The sequence below is a fragment of the Saimiri boliviensis genome, chromosome 15, assembly GCF_048565385.1.
Source record: "Saimiri boliviensis isolate mSaiBol1 chromosome 15, mSaiBol1.pri, whole genome shotgun sequence".
Taxonomy (NCBI): domain Eukaryota; kingdom Metazoa; phylum Chordata; class Mammalia; order Primates; family Cebidae; genus Saimiri; species Saimiri boliviensis.
The window spans coordinates 17,943,244-17,951,805 of NC_133463.1; the positions used below are offsets into that span (position 1 = coordinate 17,943,244).

At 40.1% G+C, this 8,562-nt stretch overlaps 1 non-coding gene across 1 annotated transcript; it reads right to left on the reverse strand.

Annotated features, from left to right (window-relative positions):
* Nucleotides 1-2,060: 2,060 nt before the first annotated feature.
* LOC120362372 (U6 spliceosomal RNA) lies at nucleotides 2,061-2,167 on the reverse strand. Its single transcript, XR_005578290.1, has one exon. It is a non-coding gene; the product is annotated as a U6 spliceosomal RNA (small nuclear RNA).
* Nucleotides 2,168-8,562: the final 6,395 nt, after the last annotated feature.

The following is an 8,562-nucleotide window of genomic DNA, read 5'->3' on the forward strand; positions in this document are numbered from 1 at the left end:
ATGAAATTCTCTGTAAAATCCCTTATCTTTACCCCAAAGCTAGACTAAAATCCTCTTCATTAACCCAGACTTAAATTAGTTAGGAAAGAAGATGTTTTGTGTGAATAGGTAAGAGTTATGACAAATGAACACTAGACCTCCTTCCACGAATCGTATTCCAGGACTGAGGCCTCCCAGATGTGACTACCTCACCACCATCCTTAGTCTGGGGCAACTGACCAGCCTTTCTGTAAACTCAGTTGAAGGGTATACCACAGCCCAAAAACCTCAGTCACATTTCCACCATATCAAAGTGCAAAGACTTGGCTGGGCATGGTGGCTCTCGCCTGTAATTACAGCACTTTGGAAGGCCAGGGTGAGAGGATCACTTGAGGTCTGGAGTTCAAGACCAGCCTGGCCAACATGGCAAAATCCCGTGTCTACTAAAAGATACCAAAATTAGCCAGGCATGGTGGCATGCACCTGTAGTCCCAGCTACTTGAGAGGCTGAGGCAAGATTCTAGAAGGTGGATTAGAGAATATGGCAAAGGAGAATGACAGATTCGGTGACTGTATTAGTCCCTTCTCACACTGCTATGAAGAGATACCTGAGAATGGATAATGTATAAAGAAAAGAGGTTTATGACTCAGCTCCACATGGCTGGGGAGGCCTCAGAAAAGTTGGTGAAAAGAAATCATGGTGGAAGGCACTTCTTCACAAGGGTGGCAGGAGAGAAAATAAGCAAAGAGGGAAGCCCCTTATAAAACCCTTATAGTTTCGGGTCTGAGGTGTAAGTCCTTAATCCATCTTGAGTTGATTTTTGTATAAGGTGAGAGGTGAGTTTCATTCTCCTACATGTGGCCAGCCAACTATCCCAGCACCTTTCCCCACTTTATATTTTTGTTTACTTTGTTGAAGATCAGTTGGCTGTAAGTATTTGGATTTATTTCTGGGTTCTCTATTCCATTCCATTGGTCTATGTACCTATTTTTGTACCAGTACTACACTGTTTTTGTGACTATGACCTTAAGAGTATAGTTTGAAATCAGGTAGTGTGATGCCTCCAGATTTGTTCATTTTGTTTAGTCTTGCTTTTTGTTGTTGTTGTTGTTTTAGATTGTCTAATTCTGTAAAGAATGATGGTAGTATATTGATGGGGATTGCATTGAATTTGTAGATTGCTTTTGGCAGTATGGTCATTTTCACAATGTTGATTCTACCCATCCATGAGCATGGGATGTGTTTCCATTTTTTGGCATGGGTTTGTGTTGTCTGTGATTTTTTTCAGCAGTGTTTTGTAGTTTCCCTTGCAGAAGTCTTTTGACTCCTTGGTTAGGTATATTCCTAAGTTGTTTTTTCTTTGGTTTGTTTTGCTTTGTTTTGTTTTTGCAGCTATTGTAAAAGGAATTGAGTTCTTGATTTCATTCTTCGGTTGGTCACTGTTGATGTATAGAAGAGCTACTGATGTGTGTACACCAATCTTGTATCCAGAAACTATGCTGAACTCTTTTATCACTTTTAGGGGCTTTCTGAAGGAGTCCTTAGTGTAAAGGTAAACGATCATATCATCAGGAAACAGTGACAGTTTGACCTTCTCTTTACCAATTTAGATTCTCTTTATTTCTTTCCCTTGTCTGATTGCTCTGGCTAGGACCTCCAGTACTACATTGAAGAGGAGTGAGAGTGAACATCCTCAGCTTATTCCCTTTCTCAGAGGGAATGCTTTCAGCTTTTCCTCATTCGATATTATGTTGGCTGTGGGTTTATCATAGATGGCTTTTATTACATTAAAGTATATCCCTTGTGTGCCAATTTTGCTGAGAGTTTTAATCATAAAGAGATGCTGGATTTTTTTAAATGCTCTTTCTGCATCTATTTAAATGATCATTTTTTGTTGTTGTTGTTGTTTTGAGATGGAGTCTCGCTTTGTTACCTAGGCTGGAGTGCACTGCCACAATCTCTGCTCACTGCAACCTCTCCCTCCCAGGTTCAAGCAATTTTCCTGTCTCAGCCTTCCAAGTAGCTGGGACTACAGGTGCCTGCCGCCAAGCCTGGCTAATTTTTTTTTTATTTTTAATTAAAAAATATGGAATGCTTCACGAATTTGCATGTCATCCTTGCACAGGGGCCATGCTAATCTTCTCTGTATCATTCCAATTTTAGTATATGTGCTGCCGAAGCAAGCACAAGCCTGGCTAATTTTTGCATTTCTAGTTGACACAGGGTGTCACGTTTTGGTCAGGCTGGTCTTGAACTCCTGACCTCAAGTGATCCACCCACCTCAGCCTCCCAAAGTGTTGGGGTTACAGGTATTAGCTACCACACTTGGCCATGATTTTTGTTTTTAATTCTGTTTATGTGCATCATGTTTATTGACTTGTGTATGTTAAACCATCCCTGCATCCCTGGTATGAAACCCACTTGATCATAGTGGATTATCTTTTTGATATGTTTTTGAATTCGGTTAGCTAGTATTTTGTAAGGATTTTAGTGTCTATGTTCACCAAGGCTATAGGTCTGTAGTTTTCTTTTTTGGTTATGTCCTTTTCTGGTTTTGGTATTACACTGATGCTGGCTTCATAGAATGAATTAGGGAGGGTTCTTTCTTTCTCTATCTTATGGAACAGTGGCAAAAGGACTGGTACAAATTCTTCTTTGAATATCTGGTAGAATGCTCCTGTGAATCTGTCTGGGGTCCTGGACTTAATTTTGTTGGTAATTTTTAAATTACCATTTCAATCTTCCTACTTCTTATTGCTCTGTTCAGGGTATCTTGTTTTTCCTGATTGAAGCTAGGAGGGTTATATTTTTGCAGGAATTTATCCATCTCTTCTAGGTGATATAGATTATGTCCATAGAGGTGTTCACAGTAGCCTTGAATGATCTTTTATATTTGAGTGGTGTCAGTTGTAATACCTCCTGTTTTGTTTCTTAATGAGGTTATTTGGATTTTTTCTCTTCCTTTCTTGGTTAATCTTATCAATGGTCTATCAATTTTATTTATCTTTTCTTTTTTTTTTTTCCAAGGAGGGTATTGGGTACTTGTCATACAATCAATCAAGGGGTATTCACAGTAGCAAGTGGGCTTGTCAAGCAGGATACGGTTACAAAGGTTATATGTTTCTATAGTTCTGAGTACCACATAACCCAGCACAGTAGCATGACCAAAGTATGCACTTAAGGGAGGTGGGAGGGGTGAGGCAGAGGTTAAGACAGAGTCTGTCTGGCTTTCAGCAAGATGGAGTCTGTCAGGCTAACACAGGATAGGACACTTCCACAGCTTGATCAGGTTGTCACAGCCACCTGATGCAAACTTCTTATTTTTTTATTTTTTTATAAGAAAAAGAATAAAGAAGAGGAAGAAAGAGAAAGAGGAAGAGGGAGAGAGGATGGGGGTATTGCTTTATTGCCCGGGCTAGAATGCAATCTAAATATGTGTATGCCTATAATTGTCCTTAATAATGGAGATATAAAAGAAAATGAGGGAAGAGAATAACAAACAAGGAGCCAACCAACATTTCGTTTAAACTTCTAAGTTGATATGATGTGGTACTGATAAGAGTGTATATTTTGTGTAAAGCGGAGAGTTCTATAAATGTTAATTACATTTACTTGTTCCAGATCTGAGTTCAAGTCCTGGATATCGTTGTTAATTTTCTGTCTCATTTATCTGTCTAATATTAATGTTGAAGTCTCCCACTATTATTATGTGGGAGTCTAAGTCTCTTTATAAGTCTTGTATATCTGCGTATTCCTGTATTGGGTGTGTATATATTTAGGATCTTTAGCTCTTCTTGTTGTTACATTGATCCTTTTATCATTATATAATGTCTTTCTTTGCTTATTTTGATCTTTGTTGCTTAATTGTAACTTCTGCTTTTTATTTATTGATTGATTTTAGCTCTCTGGTTGGTTGGTAAATCCTTCTCCATCCCTTGTTTTGAGTCTTTGTGTATCCTTGAATGTGAGATGGGTCTGGATGCAGCATACTGATGGGTTTTAGTTTTTTATTCAAATTGCCTGTCTGTCTCTGGATTGGGGGATTTAGTCAATTTAAATTTAGAATTAATAATATATGTGAGTTTAATACCGCCATTTAATATTAGCTGGCTATTTTGTCCATTAGTTGATGTAAATTCTTCATTATATTGATGCTCTTTTTAGTATTTTTTTAGAAAGGCTGATACTGTTTGTTCCTTTCTATGTGTAGTGGTTCTTTCAGAAGCTCTTGTAAAGCAGGCCTGGTGGTGATGAAATCTCTGAGTGCTTGCTTATTCACAAAAAACTTTATTTTTCCTTCACTTGTGAAGCTTAGTTTGGCTGGATGTGAAATTCTGGGTTGAAAGTTCTTTTCTTTAAGGATGTTGAATATTGGTCCCCACTCTCTTCTGGCTTGGAGGGTTTCTACTGAGAGATCTGCTGTAAGTCTGATAGGCTTCCCTTTGTGGGTAACCTGACCTTTCTCTCTGGCTGCCCTTAGAATTTTCTCCTTCATTTCAACCCTGGTGAATCTGATGATTATGTGCCTTGGAGTTGCTCTTCTTGAGGAATATCTCTGTGGTGTTCTCTGTATTACCTGGAGTTGAATATTATCCTGCCTTACTAGGTTGAGAAAATTTTCCTGAATAATGTCGTGAAGCGTATTTTCCAGCTTGGATTCATTCTCTTCGTCACGTTCAGGTACACCTATCAAGCGTAGATTAGGTCTTTTCACATAGTCCCATATTTCTTGGAGACTTTGCTCGTTCCTTTTTATCCTTTTTCTCTAATCTTGTCTTCTTGTTTTATTTCATTGAATTGGTCTTCAACCTCTGATATCCTTTCTTCTGCTTGATCAATTCGGCTGTTAAAACTTGTGCATACTTCATGAAGTTTTCGTATTGTGTTTTTCAGCTCCATCAATTCACTTATATTCCTCTCTAAGTTGTATGTTCTTGTTAACATTTCATCAAATCTTTTTTCAAAGTTCTTAGTTTCTTTGGATTGGGTTAAAACAAGTTCTTTTAATTCACAGAAGTTTCTCATTATCCACATTTTGAAGCCTGCTTCTGTGATTGGAACACACTCGTTCTCCATCAAGCCTTGTTCCGTTGCTGATGAGGAACTATGATCCCCCGCTGAGGGAGAGGCGTTCTGATCTTGGGTATTCTCAGCCTTTTTTGGCTGTTTTCTTCCCTTCGTTATAAATGTATCTATCTGTGGTCTTAGTATTTACCGTCTTTGTAATTGGGTTTCTGAGTGGACGTCCAACTTATTGATTCTCAGCGCCGAAATCTGAGCCACTCACTGCACCGACTAAATCAGCGGCATTAAGATTGATGGTGCTTTTCTGACTCTACACCAAGAACCGATGCTCCAAGGCACTGGCAAAACCGCCTCGCTAGTCATAAGAGTCGCGCTGGCGACCTGTGGGGCTCCTCCGCTGGGAATCTCCTGGTGCATGAGCAACGAGAATTCATGTGAAGGTGTGGCGTCCTCTTGTTCTTTGTGCTTTCACTGGGAGCTACGTTATTTATCTTTTCAAAGAACCAGCTTTTTTGATTTATCTTTTGTATTATTTTTGTTTCAATTCCATTTTGTTTCAGTTTCATTCTGCTCTGATCTTGGTTATTTCTTTTCTCCTTCTGGGTTTGGGATTGGTTTATTCCTGTTTCTCAAGTTCCTTGAGGTGTGACCTTAGATTGTCTGTTTGTGCTCTTTCAGTCTTTTTGATGCAGGTGTTTAGGGCTATCAACTTTCCTGTTAGCACCACCTTTGCTGTATCCCAGAGGTTTTGATACATTGTGTTATTATTGTTGTTCAGTTTGAATAATTTTTTAATTTCCATCTTGATTTTATTTTTTTGACCCAATACTCATTTGGGAGCAGGTTAATTAATTTCCCTGTGTTTGAATAGTTTTGAAGGTTCCTTTTGGGGTTGATTTCCAATTTTATTCCACTGTGGTCTGAGAGAGTATTTGATATAATTTCAATTTTCTTAAATTTATTGAGGCTCATTTTATGGCCTATCATATGGCCTACCTTAGAGAAAGTTCCATGTGCTGTTGAATAGAGTGTATATTCTGCAGTTTTTGGATGAAATATTCTACATATATGTATCTGTTAAGTCCATTTGTTCCAAGGTATAGTTTAAATTCATTGTTTCTTTGTTGACTTTCTGTCTTGATGATCTGTCTAGTGCTGTCAGTGGAGTACTGAAGTCTCCCACTATTATTATGTTGCTGCCTATCTCATTTCTTAGGTCTATTAGTAATTGTTTTATAAATTTGAGAACTCCAGTGTTAGATGCATATATGTTTAGGATTGTAATATTTTCCTGTTGGACAAGGCCTTTTACCATTATATAATGTCCCTCTTTGTCTCTTTTAACTGCTGTTGCTTTAAAGTTTGTTTTGCCTCATATAAGAATAGCTACCCTTGCTTACTTTTGGTGTCCATTTGCCTGAAATGCCTTTTCCCACCCTTTTGCTTTAAGTTTATGTGCGTCTTTAAACTAGTTTATGTCACCTTAAGCTAAATTTATGTTACCTTAAACAAGGTGTGTCTCCTGAAGGCAGCAGATAGTTGGTTGGTGAGTTTTTACCCATTCTGCAGTTCCGAATTTTTTAAGTGGAGCATTTCGGCCATTTACATTCAATGTTAGTACTGAAACGTAAGGTATCTCTGAATTCATCATGCTCTTTGCTGCCTGTGTACTTTGATATATTTGTTTTTTGTTTTTTGCTTCTTAACTTGTGTTTTTGTTTTATAGGCCCTGTGTGATTTATGCTTTAAAGGGGTTCTGTTTTGATATGTTTCCAGGATTTCTTTCAAGATTTAGAGCTCCTTTTAGCAGTTCTTATAGTGGTGGCTTGGTAATGGAGAAATCTCTCAGCATTTGCTTAGATGAAAAAGACTGTGTATCTTTCCTTCATATATGATGCTTAGTTTCACTGGATACAAAATTCTTGGCTGATAATTGTTTTGTCTGAGGAGGCTGAAGATAGGGCCCCAATCCCTTCTAGCTTGTAGGGTTTCTGCTGAGAAATCTGCTGTTAATCTGATACGTTTCCCCTTCCAGAGAGTATCAGCTGTGGGAGTATGGGGAAGAACCAACTGTGGGCAGGGCCCTAGAACTCCCAAAATTATATGCCCTTTTTCTTCTGCTACCAGGGTGGATAGGGAAGGACCATAAGGTGGGGGCAGGGCTAGGAGTATCTGAGCTCAGACTCTCCTTGGGCAGGTCTTGCTGGGGCTGCTGTGGGGGTTGGGGGTGAGATTCGCAGGTCACTGGAGTTGTGTACCTAGGAGGTTATGGCTGCCTCTGCTGAGTTATATGGATTGTCAGGGAAGTGGGGGAAACCCAGCAGTCACAGGCCTCAGCCAGCTCCCACACAAGCCAAAGGGCTGGTCTCACTCCTACAGTGCTCTCCCAACAATCCCCAGATTGTTTCCAGGTGGAGGGTGGAGAATGGAGAGTCATACAGACTTAAGAACCTGCCCCAGGCTACCCGCCTCCCAGCTGGGAAAGAAAAGGGCTTGGTTCTTCCCCTGCCTGTGGAGTCTGCACACCAGATTCGCACCCTTCCCTGAGTTCTGGCCAGGAGGCTTCTCACCCTGTTCAAATTGTTACAGAGTTTAGCCAGAGATTTCCTTCTCCCTGTGGAGTTTCACCCGCTGCTCCTCTACCCTTGAATCCCTGTGGTGCCAGACAAGAATGGCCTGCTAGGGGACCCAGCAAGCTCCCAAGACCTTTTTGCTGCTTCCTCTACCCCTGTCTTTCACTTGGCTCTCCAAATTGACTCAACGCCAGGTAAAGTCAAACTTCTCCTGAAAACAGACCTTCAGTTTCTCCAGTGGGAGTGTGTGTTCGGAAGAGGAGTGTCTCCCTTTCCCGCTTCTGCAGTTGGGGTACTCACAGTTTTGGGGGTGTCTCCAAGATCCTAAAGGAGCAGTTCTGCTTCCCTCAGAGGGTCTGTGGGTCCTCTTGGGATTGCTGGGTTTTTTTCTTGCAGTCGATCTGGAGCTAAAATTCCCAATGCAAGCCCCCGCCCACTGCTCTGTCCTGAGCTGCAATCTAGTCCTGCGTCCCATTCTTCATGATGATCCAAACAGTCAGAAAAAGAAGCTGGTCTTAAATTTTTCTACAGGGCTTGTCTAAGCTATAATTCTATAAACATTTATAAATAGATTAATAATTAAATTCTTCACCCTGCCGCTACTAATAGAATATTTGTTGGGATTTCAGTTCTTAAAATTAAATGCCTTCATTTATCCTTTCTTCCTTCTCTTTTCTCTTCACCGTATATTTACTTTCGCTGCATGGACACTTTGGCAACAACCTTAGAACAAATGTGAATCTGGTGGATATAAGAGAAAGTCACACACAGTTTTATGACGAACCCCTACCCATGAAAAAGAAACAAAATATATGTGAGATATAGAGAAGGCTCCTAAAGAGCCAGCTCCTCTGCCTTTTCAGATACCCAGTCTCAGATGCAAAATCACTGTGAGAGCCATTTGTTCAGGGACCACAGTACACGTGGCACTAGGCAGGGGTCTGAGGACACAGTGCTTGCCCAGTAGAACATCAGAGGCTGGAC